At 52.9% G+C, this 18,423-nt stretch overlaps 1 pseudogene; it reads left to right on the top strand.

Moving 5' to 3' along the window:
- The first annotated feature begins 558 nt into the window (after nt 1-558).
- Nucleotides 559-17,039, top strand: LOC130259728 (Fc receptor-like protein 3; annotated as a pseudogene).
- Nucleotides 17,040-18,423: the final 1,384 nt, after the last annotated feature.

The following is an 18,423-nucleotide window of genomic DNA, read 5'->3' as shown; positions in this document are numbered from 1 at the left end:
CTGCAGCACCCCTGTCAGCCATCTGCGTCCAGGTATTTTCAAACACTCTGAACTGCACAGGCTGAAACAGCACCTGGGCTATATGTCTAATATCATAGGGTGCTAGTAAATCTGTATTCAGCACTCTAAGAATTTGCATGACCTGAGTAGAACCAAGCCCATATCGTGCTACTTTATCTTGCAAGTCCTGCACCACCCGCCAGGCAATCGGATCGTGCCTGTCCTGTTGCCCTGTCTGTGGGACTCCTTTGAAAACAGGAAATACCTGAGCCCCTCCCGTCCCGTGGGCATCCTCATCACTGCTCTGTGACAGTCCGTCCACCGGGATAGGGGAGAGCTCCGCAGGGTCATCCTGGACATTTCCCTCCATTCGGAGAGCCCCTCTCCTCGGCATTCCCACCTTCTCTAAGAGGTCCCAATCCCCCTTTTCCAATGCTCCCATCCTGACCGTCTCCCAAAACCCGTGGGGATTTCTGCCATGCCTGCTGGTCGACACGAGACCATGCCTCCGACGGGAGGGGTGCAGGTCGTCGGCATCCGCGGCGCCGGACCGGAGCGATGGCGGCGATCCGTGCCGGCCGGGAGACATCACGGGAGCCGCTGGCACTGCTGAAGACGTGGGAACAGTGGCACCGGCCATCGTCAGTGCAGCAGGACGTGGCCGTACAGACGAGGGGGGGGTAACATTGTCCCGAAAAGATCGGGGGAGCCTGGAACTTCCGGGATCGTGGAACTGAATGACGACCGCCGCTCAGGGGGCGGCACTGCCGCCCGCACGGCCGGCAGTGTCTGCTGCCCTCTCCCTGGGGGCGGGCCCGCAGCCGGTACGGGGCCCGCCCCCACGGCCGGGCCGCCTGCGATCCGCCGCGATTCCGTGGAAGCGGCAGCCGCGTAAGGGAGCAATGCCGTGCGCAAAGCCGCCGATTGACCTGTTGCGGCCGCAACGAGTAACTGCTCGACAACATCCAGCGGGATAACTGGCGTTTGGGCTGCTTCTGCCTGCAATGGAGGGGCGGTGGGTGTGGTGACGTCAGCGAGTGACTGTCTCTGTTCCCGTTGCAATCTCGCCCCCCTGGGGATGAATGCCTCGGCATGCTGCGGAGCGACTGGGGGGGGGTCTTCCCGCGCTGCTGGTGCTTTGTTCGTCTAAAAAGTCTTTTGAACGAGGGGGCGGAACGTAGTCATTAAACAACAAACGCTTCGCCCTCGGGGATTTTTGGGGGGGCAACTCCGGCTGCGGGGGTTTTTCCGGGTACCAGTCAAACTCGTCCCCGCTTTGTCCTGTTTCGCTCCATTCAGAGCCTGATTCCCCCTCCATCAATTTTACATTGATGGTCCCCCAGGTTTTTATTATAGGGACAGCTGAGGGTTCCCCTTCACATATAGCTTCATACAATCGGTCTCCTAATTCTTTCCAAGCTTTCTCAGAAAAAGCCACTCCTTAGTTCTCAGGGAATCCTCTTTCTTTTGCCCACTCTAATAAGGTTACCAAGTCCTGGTCTGGGATTGGGGCATCCAAGCCTTCAAGAACGTCCCTCCATAAGGAAAGTATGGTTCGTTCTTGCTTAGATTGCTGATTCCCCATCATCCCGGAATTTCCCACCTAGCCGCTATGCTGGGAGGGAGGGGGGAAAGCGCAGTACCTCTCTCGCAGGGAAGGAGAACAGTCCGCAGCTCTCCCCGTCCGGGCTTGATCGGCGCTCGGCTCCGCGGCTCTGTGGGATCTCTCGGCCTGGCGCTGCCAGGGCTCCGCGGGCTGCGGGACTTCGCTCGCCGATCCGAGGCTCCAAAGCCAGTCCCGATCACGCTGCTCCGATGAAAGGCGATCTCGGTGGAACCTCCAAATGTCGCTACTCGCGGTGTATTTCACAGAAATAACGACACGGACTCCTTTAGCTAGGTGGCTAAAGAAGCGGTTTATTGAACGGCGGACCACATTCTTATAGTGTGTTCTGCAAACTACAAACAGAACAGCAGTCTATTGGATAACTGAAGAAAACAAAACTTTCTCACAAACCGTGAGAACTGTTTATCATCGAAGCACAGGTGTTAATTTTGTTATTAATTCCTTTTTATTTTTCCCCAGCGTTATCACCCTGGGAAAGGCTCAGGCTGGAGCTGAGAAACTGTCTCAGCCTGGGAAAACTTTCTCTGCATGAGAGAGGAACTGTCTCAGCCTGGGAGCTTCCCTGCCTGAGAAAAGTTTCAAGCCCTCGCAATTTTCAGCCTGAGGCTTCAATGGCGTCCACATTCTTTATTCAGCCAGAGGCAGAAGGGGAGAATAGCTCCTCCCAAAGGTGTGCATGTTGAGTACAGGGAAGTTCCTGCATACAGACTGTCTTTTACATGTTCAGTGATTGTCTCAGAATAAACATACATATGAAAATCAATTCCCTGAAGTCCTCAACATATTTTCCATCCACTTCACAGATTTGTTGTTATGTTCTGGGGGTATCTTTGGTGGTCTCTGGTGGCTGGTAATGCCAGTCACATCTGACTGCTCAATGACTGCTAAAAGTTGGCACAACTGGAACTGGTCTCTTTCCAACTGTTCTTCTCACACAATGGACCTTGTGCAGTTCCATGGGCCAGTGGGTTTTGAAGAAGAAGCATTGCGTGTGCTCCCCTGGTAGAGATGGTTTTTCATAAGGTAACATCCTCTCTTTGAGGCTTGTGAAGCTTCTCTTCAAGCCTTTCTAAGCCTCACATCAGTGTCTGCTGGAATTCAATCTTTCTCCATTCCCCAGTAGCCATGCATTTCCCTTCTCCAGCATTACTCTCCAGCACAGCCATGGAGGCTCTTTGGGCTTTTGAGTTTTCCTGCAGCCAGCAAGGCCAGCTGAACTCTGTCCTTGCAACAGCCAGCCCTGCCCAGCACAGGCAATGCAGAACAATTCCCTGGGTGTGCCTGGCCTTGCTGTCAGCCCCGGCAGCGGCTCCCTGGCCCCTTTGTGACGCACTGGCCCAGCCATGGTGACACAGTCCTTGTGAAGGCCCAGCCCAGGACAGGAGCATTGCAGGTGGGAATGGCCCCTGTGCCGTGGTGCCCACAGCAGCCCTGGGGCTCTGTGCCCCATGGCATCCCTGCTGGGCAGCCTCTGTCAGCTCTTGCAGAGCCCATGGCACCTGTGGGCCTGCACTGACAGCCCTGCCCCGGGCTCTGCCGGGCTCTGGGCCAGCAGAGAGGCCGGGCAGGGCTGGCCATGGCCAGGAACAGGCCCTGAGCCCTGCAGGAGGATGGAGCTGGGCCACAGCCAAACTCAGCCCAGGGCAAACCTGGGCTGAGCAGCCAGGGCTGGCAATGGCTGGGGACAGAGGCTGGCGCTGACAAATGTGTGTGGAAGTGTTTCAGCATAGACTGGATGTGGCACTGAGTGTCATGGTCTGGGTGACAAGGTGGTGCTGGATCAAAGGTTGGACTTGATGCTCTCAAAGGTCTTTTGTAGCCTGGGTGATTCTGGGATTATTGCAACACTGCAAGGCCCTGGGGAAGCAAGGGATCATTGAGAAACTGCGGCGCCCAAGATCCAAGGGACTTTGGGACACCAAAGGAGTCCCATGGAACCAAAGGGACATTGTGACACTGGGAGGCCTCATGGAATCATAGAGAACATTGTGACACTCCAAGGACTCATTGAATCATGGTATACCAAGTTAGCTGCAAGTGTTGTTCTACTGGGGGGTAGGAGGGCTCTGCAGAAAGACCAGGACAGGCTGGATCCAGGATCTAAACCAAACAAGGTGAGGTTTAACAAGACCAAGTGCTGAGTCTTGCACTTTGGTCACCACAACCCCTGCAGTGCTCCAGGCTGAGGACAGAGTGGCTGGACAGCAGGGGGTATTGATGGACAGCAGGCTGGACATGAGCCAGCAGTGTGCCCAGGTAGCCAAGAAGGCTGACAGCACCTGGGCTAGATGAGGAATGGTGTGGTCAGCAGGACCAGGGCAGTGATTCTTCCCCTGTGCTCAGCACTATTTGGGCAGCACCTCGAGTGCTGTGTCCAGTTCTGGGCCCCCCAATTGAGGAAGAACATGGAGGGGCTGGAGTGTGTCCAGAGAAGAGCAATAAGGCTGATCAGCATTCTGGAACACTGGTCCTGTGAGGAGTGGCTGAGAAAACAGAGGTTGTTTATCCTGGAGAAGTGGAGGCTCAGGGGAGACATGGTGGTGTCAGGGCACCGGGTGGTCTTGCTGAATTCCAAGGTCTTTTCCAGCCTGGATGATTCTGCTTCTGGAGATGGAAGAGTAAAGAAAGCAAAGGTGAAGCAAAGGAAATGCTCAGGGCTCTTTGGGGATGGCGATCAGGCAGCCCTGGCTCTGATAACAATGTCTGCAGTGGGACAGGAAACTCAGAGCTCATGGGAACAAACTTTCTGGCTGACTTCACAGACCATGAAAAAACTGAGTGGTTTCCCTCCCATCCCCAGCCCTTGCTGGCCCCAGGGCTGATGGCATTTGTGCTCACTCAGCTCCATCTCCCCACAGCAGCACCATGGGGGTGCTGACGCCTGCTCTGTGCAGTGCAAACAGGGGCTCCTGAGCCAGTGCTGCTGTGTCTGTGCCTGCAAGGATGCAGCACCTGTGTGAGCTGGGGGGAGGCCAGGGCTGCAGAGGGGGGATGTTGTTGGCAGGTGCATGAGGACGCTCTGGGACGCTGCCCTGGGGTGTCCAGCGCAGTGGGGATGGATCAGCCCCTGCTCTGCTGCTCCTTGCCAGGGTTTCCCCCTTGCAGGGACCTTGCAGAGCACCAGCCATGCTGTTTGCCCCCAGCCTGCCCACGGCCAGCCTGGGGCTGCTCGCAGGGGTTTTCTCTGCTCAGCATTGGCCTGTGTCCTGGTTTCAAGGACAGGTGTCTGCTGATAAAGGCAGAAGTTTTTCTTTGAAATAGAGACTTTAATTCCACTCCCTCCAAGTATTATAAATGTTTGAATCAAGAACTCTGAGGCAGAGATAAGGGGGTAGGAATAACAGCTCTTTTACAAATATATCTAACCATACAAGCAGAAAGAACAGCAGTTGTTAAAATTACCAACAAAACAGAACAGATAACTCAGTTCCAGTCCTTTCTTTAGCTGCAGGCACACTCTGTCTGCACTCAGTCCCGGTGCTGCAGACGGGGCAAAACCCGACAGCTGCAGAGAAGCGGGCGGGAGCAGAGGCGGGAGAGGGCAGCAGCGGCCACGCCGGTCTCAGGTGGGAGCGGGCTGAAGAGGGCAGATCCTTGCTCACCGTTTATGTCCAGGTGATTAGCTGTGTCCTCAGAAGTAGGAGGCTGTAGCGGGGCAGATGCAGGGCAGATGATCACAGACCATCTGGCTCTCCTGTGTTTGGCTGTGTGGCTGGAGATGGCGCGTGGCTAGAGACATGGGACCTCCTCTCGTTGCTGGAAACACAAGTAGCCTCTCCGGAAGCCTATCTCACCTCCCCCTTTGTCAAGGGTCATCAAAGATCCTGGGTGTAACCTGGCAAGCTCCGTTAGCATGAGAATAGAGAAAATTCTTTTAATTGTCACAGTATTAGAAAAACACTCAACCCCCAACAGCCCTGCAGGGTCACAATGGCCCTTTGGTTCACAAGGCCCTGTAATGCAACCATGGTGGCTTGGTTCCACAAAGTCCTACTGCTTCACGATTGCCCCTTGGGACCCTGCAGCCCATCAGGTCCAAAATGATGTCCTTGGTTCCAAGGGGTCCCCACAGTGTCACAATGGTCCCTTGGTTCCATGGGAGTCCCACAGTTTCTCCATGGTCTCCATAGGAAGGAAACCATTAAGCCCCAGTGCTTCAGGGTCTGATGAATACACCAGAATCCAAGACCAGAAAGACCTGTGCATCCTGGCAGGTTTTTCTGTGAGGAATACTTGTATATTTCAAATTTGGAATGTTGAATCCAAATTTCAGCCCTTTTTCCCTAGAGGAGAAGGCCAGTTCTTTTCCATAGAAGGGAAAGCATGCAGCCCCTGTGTCTGGAAGGCAGGTGAAAGCCAGCCCTCAAGAGGCCAAGGCCAGCCAGACTTGTCTGTAATGGCAGCTTTTGTGTAGGTGCAATCATTAGATATAGGACTTTTGAAGGAAGAATCTGAATTTCAGCCATGGGCATCTGGAGAAGATGGATGGTTCTTTTCCATAGGAAGGAAAGCAGAGACCCATTGTTTCAGGGCAGATTAGAGGTAACCACCAGAGGACAAGGCCAGCCAGAGCTGTCCGTCCTGGCAGCTTTTGTCTGGGAGCAACACTTGGAGATAAGAATTCTGGAGGAAAAGTACCAATTTTGGACATTGGTGCCTGGGCAGGAGGGATAGCTCTTTTCCATACGAAGGAAAGCACTGAGCCCCAGTGTTTGAAGGCAGGTGAGAGCCAGCCCTCAGGAACACAAGGGGAGCCAGACTTGTTGGTAATGGCAGCTTTTGCCTGGTAGCTGTCCCACCCCGAGGGTCTCCTTAGACTTGAGATCACCTTAGGTGGACATGCAGGTGGTCTGGAACCCAGCTCTTTCCAATGCCCATCAATGAGAGACTGCAGGAGGCTGTTCTCAGAGGTTTTCATGGTTGTTTATTCTTCCTTATCTCAGGAATGCTTTGTCCAGTGAACAGCGGTTTGCTCGCTAGACGTCCAGGGCAGACTCTGCCTGGCAGAGGCAGGACTTATCTTTTATAGTCTAAATTACGTACTAGATATTTACAAATGACCCCCAATACAATACAATCTTGTTACATGGTCCAGATCTGTTCTCATCCAATCTAAAAGTGCCAGCGTGTCACCCAGCATGGATGACACGGAGAAGAAGGAGGAAGAGGTATCCACACCCCCAATTCTCCATCTTGGCCACGTGTCCCTTAGCACAAACATTCTAGAAATCTGCTAATTCTACATTCTAACAGTCTAATTTACACTCTATTTATTTTTGTGGCTTGCATTTCTTCTCTCAATGTTGGTAAATTGTTCCAAGGAGCTAAATCCAGCCCCTGAGACACCTGGGTCTCATTAGAGGGTCTTTGGGACCCCGCCAGGGGGGTCTTAAACCTTCCAGGGAAGCCAGAGGAATACTCTGGACTCCCACATCTCCCCCCTCTGTTTGCACTAAAAACATCTCTTTTTCAGCTTTCTCTATGGCATGCCAAGTGCACTGAATGATGCATGGCAAAATGACAAGAAGAACTACAAGCCTCTCTAATATATAAAATCCTACTTTCAAAATTTCTTTTTACAAAGGTAAAAGATCAAAAAGTCAAACAGACCATGCATCCCTGATCTAGCAACTTTTTCAAGCTTTGCCACACCTTTCTGCAACTGTCTTACGTTCTTCTGAGTTGATTTTGAATGATCAGACAAGTTCATGCAGGCAGGGATACCAGCCCAAATTCTGTCCCTACAAACAAAAAATGTTCCCAGCAGTAACTGTGGTAAAACTTGGAAGGATGGTTTGTTTGAGACTATAGTACAATTATTATATATACATCCTGATTCAGAGTAACATTCATTGTTTGGTTCTTTGTCACTCCTGAAACATTAAATACAATACAAAAGTCCATTCTTGTTGAAGCAAAACATTTCTAATTCTTCTGGTTCAAAAGAGGCCACAGGGAGAAATTAAATCCACACATGCCATTCATCCACAGGAGTTGTCACAACTCGCATCGCCCATGAAGGGATGCCCTCCGGAATGGGCCATTCTTTCACTGGCAATCCCACCAGACATGTTGAAAATGGCTTTTTTGGCCTGGAATGTCCCAAACAAATTGTGTCCAACCCCGCTGTCTGTGCTAAATTTTTCCAAACCTTCTCCCTTGGCTGCATCACTGATAAATCTGCTTTGTTATCTAACATAGTTGACGAAAAGATAAGATACAACAACATTTAAACAAACATGTTTCACTGTCAGTCCTTAAGTCTTTTATGTCTTGTTTGAAGAGGAGTTCACATCCTTTGTCTTTAATTCTGTCTGTGAGCTCCCTTCCTCACTTCCACGACTGGCTTCTGCTTGCGTTTGGGCCCAATACGGTTTCATGTATTTTGCAGGAATCCATTTCAATCCTATATCTGTGAAAACACAAGCACAATCTTTTCCCTACATGATTAGTTTGAAAGGCCCTTCAGTTTTATCTGTTTCTAAATTTCTAATCAAAACCAAAGGATTTTCTTTTAGCTTTGCTCTTGTATAATTTGTAAAATATCTTATAATTGGTGGAGTTCCCTCTAAGAAAAGAACCATTTAAGAAGTTTAATACATAATAAAACTTTTGTTCAACCACATGTGAGGCATAGCTTCTGCCTCCCCCCCTTTTTTTGTTTTTCTAAAATTGCTCCTAAAATGATGTCAACTAAAATATAAATGTTTTTTCAGTTTTCCAAAAAGTGAGTATTTTGTCACATCTGTCTGCTACAGTTGAAGACCTTGCAGTCCTTTAGGGTTGACTGCTCCCATAAAAACTGGTGGCTGTACCATTTGACAATCCCAACAGGACTAAGTAATTTCTTTTGCTTGGCTTTTTTGAAATGTGAAAAGATTCAATCAATGCTTGTGTATTTTGATGAAAAATACGTGGCTTAATTTTGCCTGCTTAAAAATATCTGGCAAGGTTTGCAAAACAGACATGGTCAATCCATCTGTCCATGCATTCCCTCTACCAAAATTCTGGGAATGATGAGCTTTAATATGTGTAATAGAATATTTATGTGTCCTGTTTTTCTGCAATGTTTTCATACATGATAAATATGAATATAGAATGTCATTGCTTGTTTTCTTAAAAAGTGACCCTTCCAATCTTTTAACTATGTTAGTCACATATGCCGAATCTTTGATTAAATCAAGGGGTTACTAGAACAATTCAAAAGCTCTGACCATTGCTGCCAATTTCACCATTTGTGGTGAATCTTGCACAGTTTCCACATCTAATTCCTATTTTCCTGTAATTTAATTCTGACATATAATTACTAATTTGTAAGTTTTCCCTGAATCATCAGTGAACACTATGATCCCGTCCAATGGTTCCTTACTCATTTTTGATTTTTTTCTGAATCCTAATTTTACTTTCAGCAACCTGTGACTTGGATAGTGAATTGTACAAATACCTGTATAATCTAACATTACAATTGCCAAATCCTGTGATTTTGGTGTGCCAAATCAAAACACTGCTTTTTCAAGGGTAAATACATTATAAAAAATCTCTGCCTGTCATTGTCAAGCCTTGTTTTTCCCTTTATTACGATCTATTATTTTTAAATCTGTAAAAATTGTCTTCAGGGATTGGTAAGATAGAAAAATCCACTCTATAATTAAAAGTGGGTCTTTTTAAGACTCATCCCATTGAAAAATTAAACCATATGACTGTGTTCTTTCTCCCAACACCATTAAACAAAAGGCAATAAATCTACATAACGATGTGCTTGTTTCTGCTATAAAATTTCTGCAACCTTCTCCAAAACTCTTCGTGCTTTTGGTGTGAGAGTTCTAGGAAATTTGATATCGCTGTTCCTTTCAGAAAATTAAATAAAAATGAAAGGTCTTCTCTTGTGATTTCTAAAATCAGTTTCATCCAGTTTATCTTTCCAAGAAATTGTTGTAGGTCTTGCAAATTGTTGATTTTTGAGCTGATTTCTATTTTCTTAGACTTTACAATCTCATTCAGCTTTTTGAGATCATGAAGCAATCTCCATAAACCAGAGGTCTTCTTCAGAGTAACAAACATGAAAAATTCCAGTGTGCAATTTCACAAATCTTGAAGTGCTAATTTCCAATCCAGCGTTCTGCACTTTTGTGATCAGACAGTCATGAGCTTTTTGCAGCTTCTGTTGCATGGATGCTGCAATGAGCAAATCACCATCTTGACTAAATTTTTCAAAGCACTCAATTTCTTCTTTTTCAAGGCCCACTGACCCATCTAAAGAGGTTTATTAGTTTTTCAAGTCAGTTGTCTGGAGAGAAGTTCATGATCTTTGTTTCTGATTCAATCTGTGAGCTTGCCCCTTCACTTCCAGGGCTGGCATCTGCTCGCGCCTTGGCTGGACATTGCCTCACGTATCTCGTTGGCACTCATCTCCATCCTCTCTCTGTGGAGACACAAGCAGAACCCTTCCCCCAAATGCTTACTGGAGAATTTTCCTCTAAATATTATCTAACAAAAAACAAACCCAGAGTTTAAATCTTCTGCAGTTAAAACACAATACAGCAATTAACAATACTTTAAACATCAGACATACATTAACAAGATTAGATAATCATCAATCTTTAAAAAACTGTGTCTTCACCTCTTAAAAAACTGTCTTCACCTCAGGGTCCGCAAACAGCTGACAAACCTTGATTCAATGAGGAATCAGATGGTCATCTCCAGAAAATGAACACCAAATTCACTTCAAGGTTAGCTTCAACTGTTATGTTGATAAAATCAAATTGCCAATCCAAATGACTGGAATATTATTTTGATGCAGAAAACACCTGAGTTTACACATTTTTCTCTTTCAGTTAGAATCAAGGCTTGGCCAGAGCCTAAACTCTAATTGGAAGAGAACTCCCTGACATCTTATTATTAAAGAAAAATAACCCACAACTCTTAACAACAAAACTACAATTAAACATTTCAAGGTGAAGAAGAAATCAAATTCCTTTAGCAACTCATTTTCTCTAAAATTCTTCTTTAGGGTGAAATGCTTTGAACATGGCAAGCTGATGCAGTGCTTCTGTGATAGCAATTCAGGAAAACCGTAACACTAGAAATTCATTCTGAGAATGGAGCTCAAATAATTTTCTGGAATTCTGCAAAATATTCAAAACTTGCTCAGGGCCAGGTCACAAAAGACCTGCCAAAAAAGAGAGAATAAAGGAAAGAAGGACAAAGAAACATTCTGGACTGGTTCCCTCACAGCTGTCCCTGCAGGGGAGGTTTCCAGCCAGTCCTGCTCTGAAAACTATCAAAGGTCCTCACAGAGCCACTGCTTGGGCTCACACTGGGTTTTGTGCTTCTTGCAGGGCTGAGCAAACCACAGCCAGGCCTTTTCCCCCACAGAAAGAATTCTCACCTTTGCAGCAGCTCAAAAGCTGCGAGAATCAAAGCCAAGGGGGCGGGGGGAGCCTCAGGTCCTGGCTGCCACCTGGGGCTGGCCAGAGCAGGGCTGGCCAGTGCCCATGCCTGTGCACTGGGGCTGGGCCATGGCTGGGCCCCACACTTGGATGGCCACTGGCTTCAAGGAGCAGGAGTTTGGGAGCTCCTTCCTGCCTGGGGTCCATTCCCCAGCTGCTCTTGCTGGCTCAGATCCTGCAGGGAACGAGCCAGAATGGAGAAGTCTGGAACCCCTCGGAGCCACCACCCCCAGGACAGGAGCCCTGGATGTGCCCCCCAGGACAGAACCTGCCCCCCAACCTGTGACTCTCAGCACAAACAGCCTCTTCCTTCTGCTCCAGGAAAGAGAAAGTGAAACTGTTGGGGGGCACAACTGGACACCCCCATTCCCCACAGCCTCTCCACCACTCCCTGCAGACCCTTCACCACCTGCTTCCCCAACTTTGGGGTTCCCCCAAACCATTCCTTGCTCTGGTGTCTCCCAGGATCATCAGGGCACGAACTGGGGGCTGTGAAATTGAGGGATTAAAGAAAGGAAATGGAAAATGAAGAGATGAAAAAGCCCCTGGGGTTTGGGGAGGCACAGACCCAGAGCCCCTTCAAATCCCTCTTTGGGGTTTGCCTGACCCCAAAACCACGCACATTCCAGAGGACATAGATGGGCCCTGGGTCTCCCCAAAATCTGAGACTCCCAGGGAGGAGCTGTGACCCACGGGTCTACCCAGCCACTGCTCATCTGTGGCACCCACATTCTCCTGGGATAACAACCGTAGGACCCCCAGGACTTAAGTCTCCCCTCTCGGAGATCTCATCTGAGGACTGCCATTCCCCAAGGTCTCCATGGCCCAAGACCCCAAATTCCCAAGGAGCCCTCTTACTCAGATTCTGCCCCCTAGACCCCCCCTTCCCCCATAACCTCAATTCTACGAGGTCTTTCCATTCCCCTGGCCCCTCATCCTTTCAACATCCATGACACCAAATCCCTGGAGCCCCCATTCCCCTGGGACTCCCATCCCTGAGTCCCCCCGGCCCTGGTGACTCCCCCTCCTCAGGACACCCCATTCTCCAGGGACCCCATCCCTAGCTCCCCACATCCTCTGAGCTCCCCACTCCTGGGAACTCCATGTCCGAACTTGTATCACCCAGCCTTGTCCCCAGCCTGTCCCCACCCTGCCCACAGCCTATCCCCAGCTTGTGGCCACCCTGCCCCCACCAAGGGCCACCTACACATGAGGATGAGAGCTGAGCTGGCTTCCTGTCCCTTCATCCGAAGAGCCGCCAGCCAGGGGACAGGTGGCCACAGCAGCGAGTGACAGCCAGTGCCCATGGCCGGGGACACCGGGATGGCCGGGAAGGTGGCGCTGCTCCTGTGGGGTGAGTGCCCCGGGCACGGGCCTGACAACACGGGGATGGGCCCTGGTGAGGCAGAGAGCGGTGGGGAGGGGGCACAGGGGGACTGTGGGGTCTCATGAGGTCCCCAAGGCCAGCAGAGCCAGGGCATGGGCATGGAGCCCAGTGTGACCAGAGTCGTGGGGTGGCTGTGGGGACAGGAACAGGGGGACAGGAACACGGGAACTGGGATGTGGGAATGGGAAAAGGGGGATAGAGATGCGGGGACAAGGAAGTAACAAATGGAGCCTTGGGGTTGGGGCAGCTGTGGGGACAGGGACAGGGAGACAGGGATGCAGGGACAGGGACAAGGGCCACATCCCATGCAGATGGGGCATGAGGACATGTGCCATGGGAATGGGATCATGGGCACAGGGCCATGGGGATGTGGACATGGGGACAGGTGCTGTAGGGCTGGGGGAGATGACCTGTGCATGCATGGGGTGTCCACAGTGACCCCATGTCCTGCCTCAGCCCAGGGTGACCGAGGTGTCCCTGTCCTCAAATCCTCCATGCTACACCAGTGTTCCTGTGGGGACAGTTTGGGGACAGACATCACACCAGGTCCCCCAGGTGCTGCTGTCCCTTCAGGGCCAACCCCACCCAGCCCTGTCCCTTCTCCCTTCCAGCCCAGACCCTCGGCCTCGCTGGTGAGTCCTCGGGGGATGCCATGTCCCTGCTCCGCTGTCCCCAGCCCCGTGGTGGCCCTGGCAGGCTGGTGTCCCCTGTCACCCACAGGTGCCCAGAGCACCCAGCTCCTGGTGGAGCCCCCCTGGACGCCGGCAGTGCTGTGGGACCGGGTGACACTGACCTGCCAGGGCTCAGGGACCACCGGTGACACCACCTGGTACAAGGACAGGCGGCTCTGGCAGCAGGAGGGATGCGACCATATCACTGTCACCAGCGTGGCAGCTACCAGTGTTAGAGACACGGCAGTGGGCTCAGCCCCCCAGTGATGGTGTCAAATGGTGAGGGGGGATCTGAACTGCTCAGGGTGGCTCCCTGATAGGTCTGGGCTCCACTCTGTGGGTGGCCTCACACCCCTCATGTGGAGACAGCCTGTCCCCGGCACACAGGGACATCCCAGTGCACCCCAGTGTGGTGGGAGCCCTGTGGGGACAGATGTGCCCCAGGTCTGTTCCTGGTGTCTCCGGGATCCTCCCACACATTGGACACTCCACCCAGATGTCCCGGTGCCTTGGGCACCCACTCTGGACCTGTCTCGGGCTCCTCAGTGTGACAGGACCTTCCTGTCTCACAGAGCCGCTGGTGCTGCAGGTGCCAGCACGGGCGCTGCTGGAGGGGGACACGGTGACACTGCGCTGCCGAGGCTGGCAGGACAATCCTTTCACAACAGGGTGATTCTATAAGAACGAGAAGGATCTCGTGGAGTCCTTCAGGGGCACCGAGCTGTCTCTGACCCCTTTGCGGCCGCCCAACAGCGGCCGCTACCGCTGCGGGGTCTTGGCCGATTCAGGAATGTCACTGTCAGCACTGGTGATAGTGACAGTGCACAGTGAGCACCCCCACTGCTTGAATTCGAATATCCTGACACCCCCAAGGCCACTTCTCAGTGGACTCAGAGTCACAGTCCTCACTCCCATCTTCCCAGAGCTCAAGCCTGTCTTGCTGCTGGAGGGTCCCCCCGAGCTCCCCGAGGGGTCCCCCTTCAATCTCAGCTGCCTCAGCACTCCCAGCTTCCTGCGGCCCCCAGCCCCCCTCCTGTACAGCTTCTACCGGGACGGGCAGTTGGTGGAGGGCCCGCGGGGGTCCCCGCAGCTCCTGGTGCCCGCCGTGGGGGTCTCCCTCTTGGGGAATTACAGCTGCGAGGTGCGCTCCGAGGGGGGGGCCGTGCGGAAGAGCAGCGCCCGGCTCGGCGTCACGGTGCGCAGTGAGTGCAGGGATGGGCACGGGGAGCCCCCACAGCCCTCCCAGGTCTCCCGTCCCTGCTCAACCCTCTGTGTGCTGCCCTGCCTTCCCAGCTCTCTCCCTGGGTCCTTCTGACAGCCTCACTGGTGCCTGCATCCCTCAACAGGTTCCCTCAGCCCTCCCTGAGCGCACCTCTGCTGGTCTAAGGTCCCTCCATTGCACACAGGTCTCACCATTCCTTTCTGGGTCCCCAGAATCTTCCCTGTGGTTCCCTTCAATCCTCTCCCTGTGTCTCCTCGCTGAATCTCCCATCCTTCCCTGGGTCCCTTCCACCCCCTTCCATTCCTCTCCTGTGTCTGCTTCCCTTTCTTCTGCCCCGGAATCACCTCTAACCCTCTCTGATTCTCCCTCTCCCTGAGTCCCTCACTGCTCCCTGGTGTCCCCCACTCCTCCCATGTCCCCAACCCTCCTGTGTCCCCCCGCAGGGGTCCCGCCCTCGGGGGTGTCCCTGTCGGTGCAGCCCCGCGGGGCACAGGTGGCACTGGGGGACCGCCTGGTGCTGAGCTGCACGGTGACCATGGGGACAGGTCCCCTGTCATTCTCCTGGCACCAGGAGGGCTCTGGGGCACCACTGGGCATCGGCCCCCGCCTGGAGCTGCGGCACATTGGGGACAACGAGAGTGGCCACTACCAGTGCAGGGTCAACAACAGGAAAAGCATGGCCAAGAGTGTACCCCTGAATATCACTGCCCTGGGTGAGCGGGACCCTTGGGCTGGGGGTGACCCCAACTGCAGTATTGCCATCCCCACTCACCCGGTGCCAGCCCTGTCTGTGTCCCCGCAGTGCCCGTGGCCAATGCCACCATCACCCCCGGTCCCCCGGCACTCCAGGTGCGCCCAGGTGACCCCGTGACCCTGCGCTGCTCAGTGCAGGTGGGCTCAGCCCCTGTCACCTTCACCTGGCTGCACAACGGGCACGAGGTGGCCCAGGGTCCCCTCCTGGAGCTTGGGGACATTGATGTGGGACATTCGGGCACCTACCAGTGCGTGGCCACCAACCAGCTGGGACAGGACGGGCACCGCGTGTTCCGGGCACTCAGCCCAGAGCTGGCCCTGGAGGTGACACCACAGGGAACCACTGGACACCACTGGAACACAGGTGGGTTCACACGGGGTCATTGGGATTGCAGGAGCCCTGCAGTGACAGGTGACCCTGATGTGTCCCTTCTGTCCCCAGCAGTGGCTGCAGGCCTTGGCGGGTCCCTCCTCTTCCCGGTCCTACTCGTGGGTGGAGCTGTGGGCTGGCACCGGTGGAACAACATGGGTGGGTGACAATGGGGACAATGGGGGCCCTGGAGGGCTGGGGGACCACCAAAATGTGGGGGTGATGAGGCAGCCCCCACAGCCTGTGACTTGAGCTCAGAGTCTTTCCCAGGGTCCTAAAGGTTTTGTGGGGGTGTTGGAAGGCCTTTTTTGGGGGGTTCCTTCAGTGGTCCTGGGAAGGATTTGGAGGTTGAGCCTTTCTGCCAGGCTTGAGATTCTGGGAGCAGAGGGGATGCAGAGCACTGGGGTGGTTCAGGGGTTCTGAGGGCCCCCAGAGATGCTCAGGGGTGCTGGGGGAAATTGAGGGTGCAGTGGGGTTTGAGGATTCCTTAGAGGGCTCAGGGCCCTGTGGACCCCACAGTTACCCCTCCCCTCTTTCCTTTGCAGCTGACAGGAAGCAACAGGAAAGGTGAGTGGGGAGCTCAAACCACACTCTGGCCTTTAACCGCAACCCCCAAGACCTCCCATTCCCTCCCACACATCCCCTTTATTACCTCAGGGTCCCCCCGGAGCCCCCCGGCCCCCCCAGAGGAGGGGGAGGTGCTGTACACCCACGTCGTGAGCACCAAGCAGACGGGGGGTGAGTCCGGGCTGGGACACACACAGAGGGACACGTCACCCATGAGTGTCCCCTGCCCAGATGCCACAGCCAGTGTCCCTCACAGCGTCCCCCCGTGCCACCACACTCCAGGATCCCCAGGTGACCTACGCTGAGCTGCCAGCAGCCCATGGGCGACCACGGGAATGCGGGGACATCTATGGGAATGTGCTGTGACACTCGGGGCTCTGGGGTCACTGGGGGTCCTTTCCCGGGGGCACCCTCCGTGTGTCCCTACCCTCCCTGCTCCCACGGGTGCCCACCGTAGCAATGTATTTGAACATTTTAGGCCACAGCGTGCTCTTGTCAGTGCTCTGGCCAAACCATTTTTACGTTGGAACTGGATGTTGTCAAAGCTCCTGAAACATAAATTGTGCTAATCTGGGAAAGAAGAAGCCGAAAATGGGATACCAAGACTGCAAGAGCTAAGATAAAGAAGGGCCTGGAAGCACTGGACTCTAACCAATCATATTTCATGAGAGATGCGAGCAGAGCGCGTGGAGAAGACAGAGGCACCAATCAAGAACTGCGTGATCCCATGGACAGTAGTTTTGGAATGTGTAAGTAGAGCATAATGTAAACAATAAAGTGGCTTCTGCTTAATCACACTGGTTAGCTGTTCAGAAGTCCTGAGTTCCTGCGTGTTGGTGACTCCACGATGTGATCAGCACTGTGATAATGAAGCAGAGCATCACATCCTTTGGACTCTGCAGGGTTCTGTGGAGTGAACAGGCGGGAGGCCCGGTCGGAGACCGGCACTGCAGGACCGCGCTGGGGGAGTCGGAGGGCAGCTCCAAGGAGTAGGGGACAAAAACGGGTCCAGGGAGAAAGACTCTGGAAAAAATAGGTACACTGCAATGGGGACACTGGGAAAAGGTGAGCGGCCGGGGCTGGAAGGGTGGGAAAGGCAGTGTCAAAAGAAAAAGAGGCCATGCTGAATGTCCTCCAGCTTATTCTTCTCAAAGAGAGCAGTGAAGTATGACACGGAGGTCTTAAAAAGAGTCTTGTGATGGGGTCAGGAGAGAGGATTTTTTTGCCATGCCCGAAAGTGTTTTCAACACCCTCGAGTGGGAAAGGCTGGGAATAACTCTCTGGCATGCTGTAAGCGATGGGTCGAAAGAAACCAAGGGACTCAGAAACGGAATATACAAAGTAGCCAAAGGCTACGGCTACGGGCAGCCGCAGGATGGCAAGGAACAGGAAAAGGTTATGATCTGGAAAATATATGGTACTGTTAAGCGTAGGAGCATGAACGAGTCATGGGGACAGCGGTCTCAAGAACCCTGGTGAGGGAACAGCCAGGAGTCGGGGAAAAAAAAAAAAAAAAAAAAAAAAAAATTGCATCCAAGGAGATACAGGGAACTGTCTGGAGAACCAGGGAACACATAAGCAAAGCAGCCATGGAGCAGCGATCTGGAATCGTGGGGGATACAGCCAGTGAGCTGGGGAAGCAGCGGCCATAAGGGACGACATGGTAGCCTCAAAACCACTACCTACATAGTATAAAAAAAAAAAGAATTACAGACCGTTGGCTCTGTTTCTGTTTCCATCATTCCACTAACGATGGAAAGATTACCTTTGAAGTCCGTTTTTCATGTTGAAAACAGTGCTAGAAAATGTTATAGTGGCTTTTAAAACTGCTTTTATTCCAGCCGTATGAAGACGCATGGAGAGGGTCAAAGAAACCGGGATCGGGAATTCAGTTGCGTGCGCCTGCAGAATAACTGGGGCGCGGTTTCGTTCCCCCGAGAGCGCGGGGCAGCCGCTCCCGCCCTCTGGGAGCCGCGGCGGTGCCGCAGCAGCGTCCGGGTCAGTCTTGTGCTCCAGAGCCCCCGAAGCTGCGCCTGGCCGCGGCTTTGCGCGGGCTGTGCGGCTCTGGAGCTGCTGGGGCCGGCCGGCATTTCCTGCGGCACGGCTCCTTTCCGGAGCTGGGAGCTCCGCTCGCCTTCTCTCGTGGGCTCGGGCCGCGGCTTTTCGGCGGAGCCGGCGGCTCTGCCGGGGCGGGTGTGGGGGGTGTGGGTGCTTTGTGCCTTTTTAGCTTTGCTCTGCATTCGTTTTCCGGTGTTTTATCCCCTCCTGTATGCAGTTTTAGGGTTTGTTTTTTACTGCCTTTTCCCCTCCTCTTTTCCCCCTCTCGTGCTCGGGGGTGCAGCAGCCCCGGGAGGGCTGTGCCGGGCTCGGTTCGGGC

Source organism: Oenanthe melanoleuca, chromosome 1, assembly GCF_029582105.1.
Source record: "Oenanthe melanoleuca isolate GR-GAL-2019-014 chromosome 1, OMel1.0, whole genome shotgun sequence".
In the NCBI taxonomy this organism is placed as follows: domain Eukaryota; kingdom Metazoa; phylum Chordata; class Aves; order Passeriformes; family Muscicapidae; genus Oenanthe; species Oenanthe melanoleuca.
Note: the sequence above shows the minus strand (reverse complement) of the source record. Positions and strands in the feature narration are given on the sequence as shown.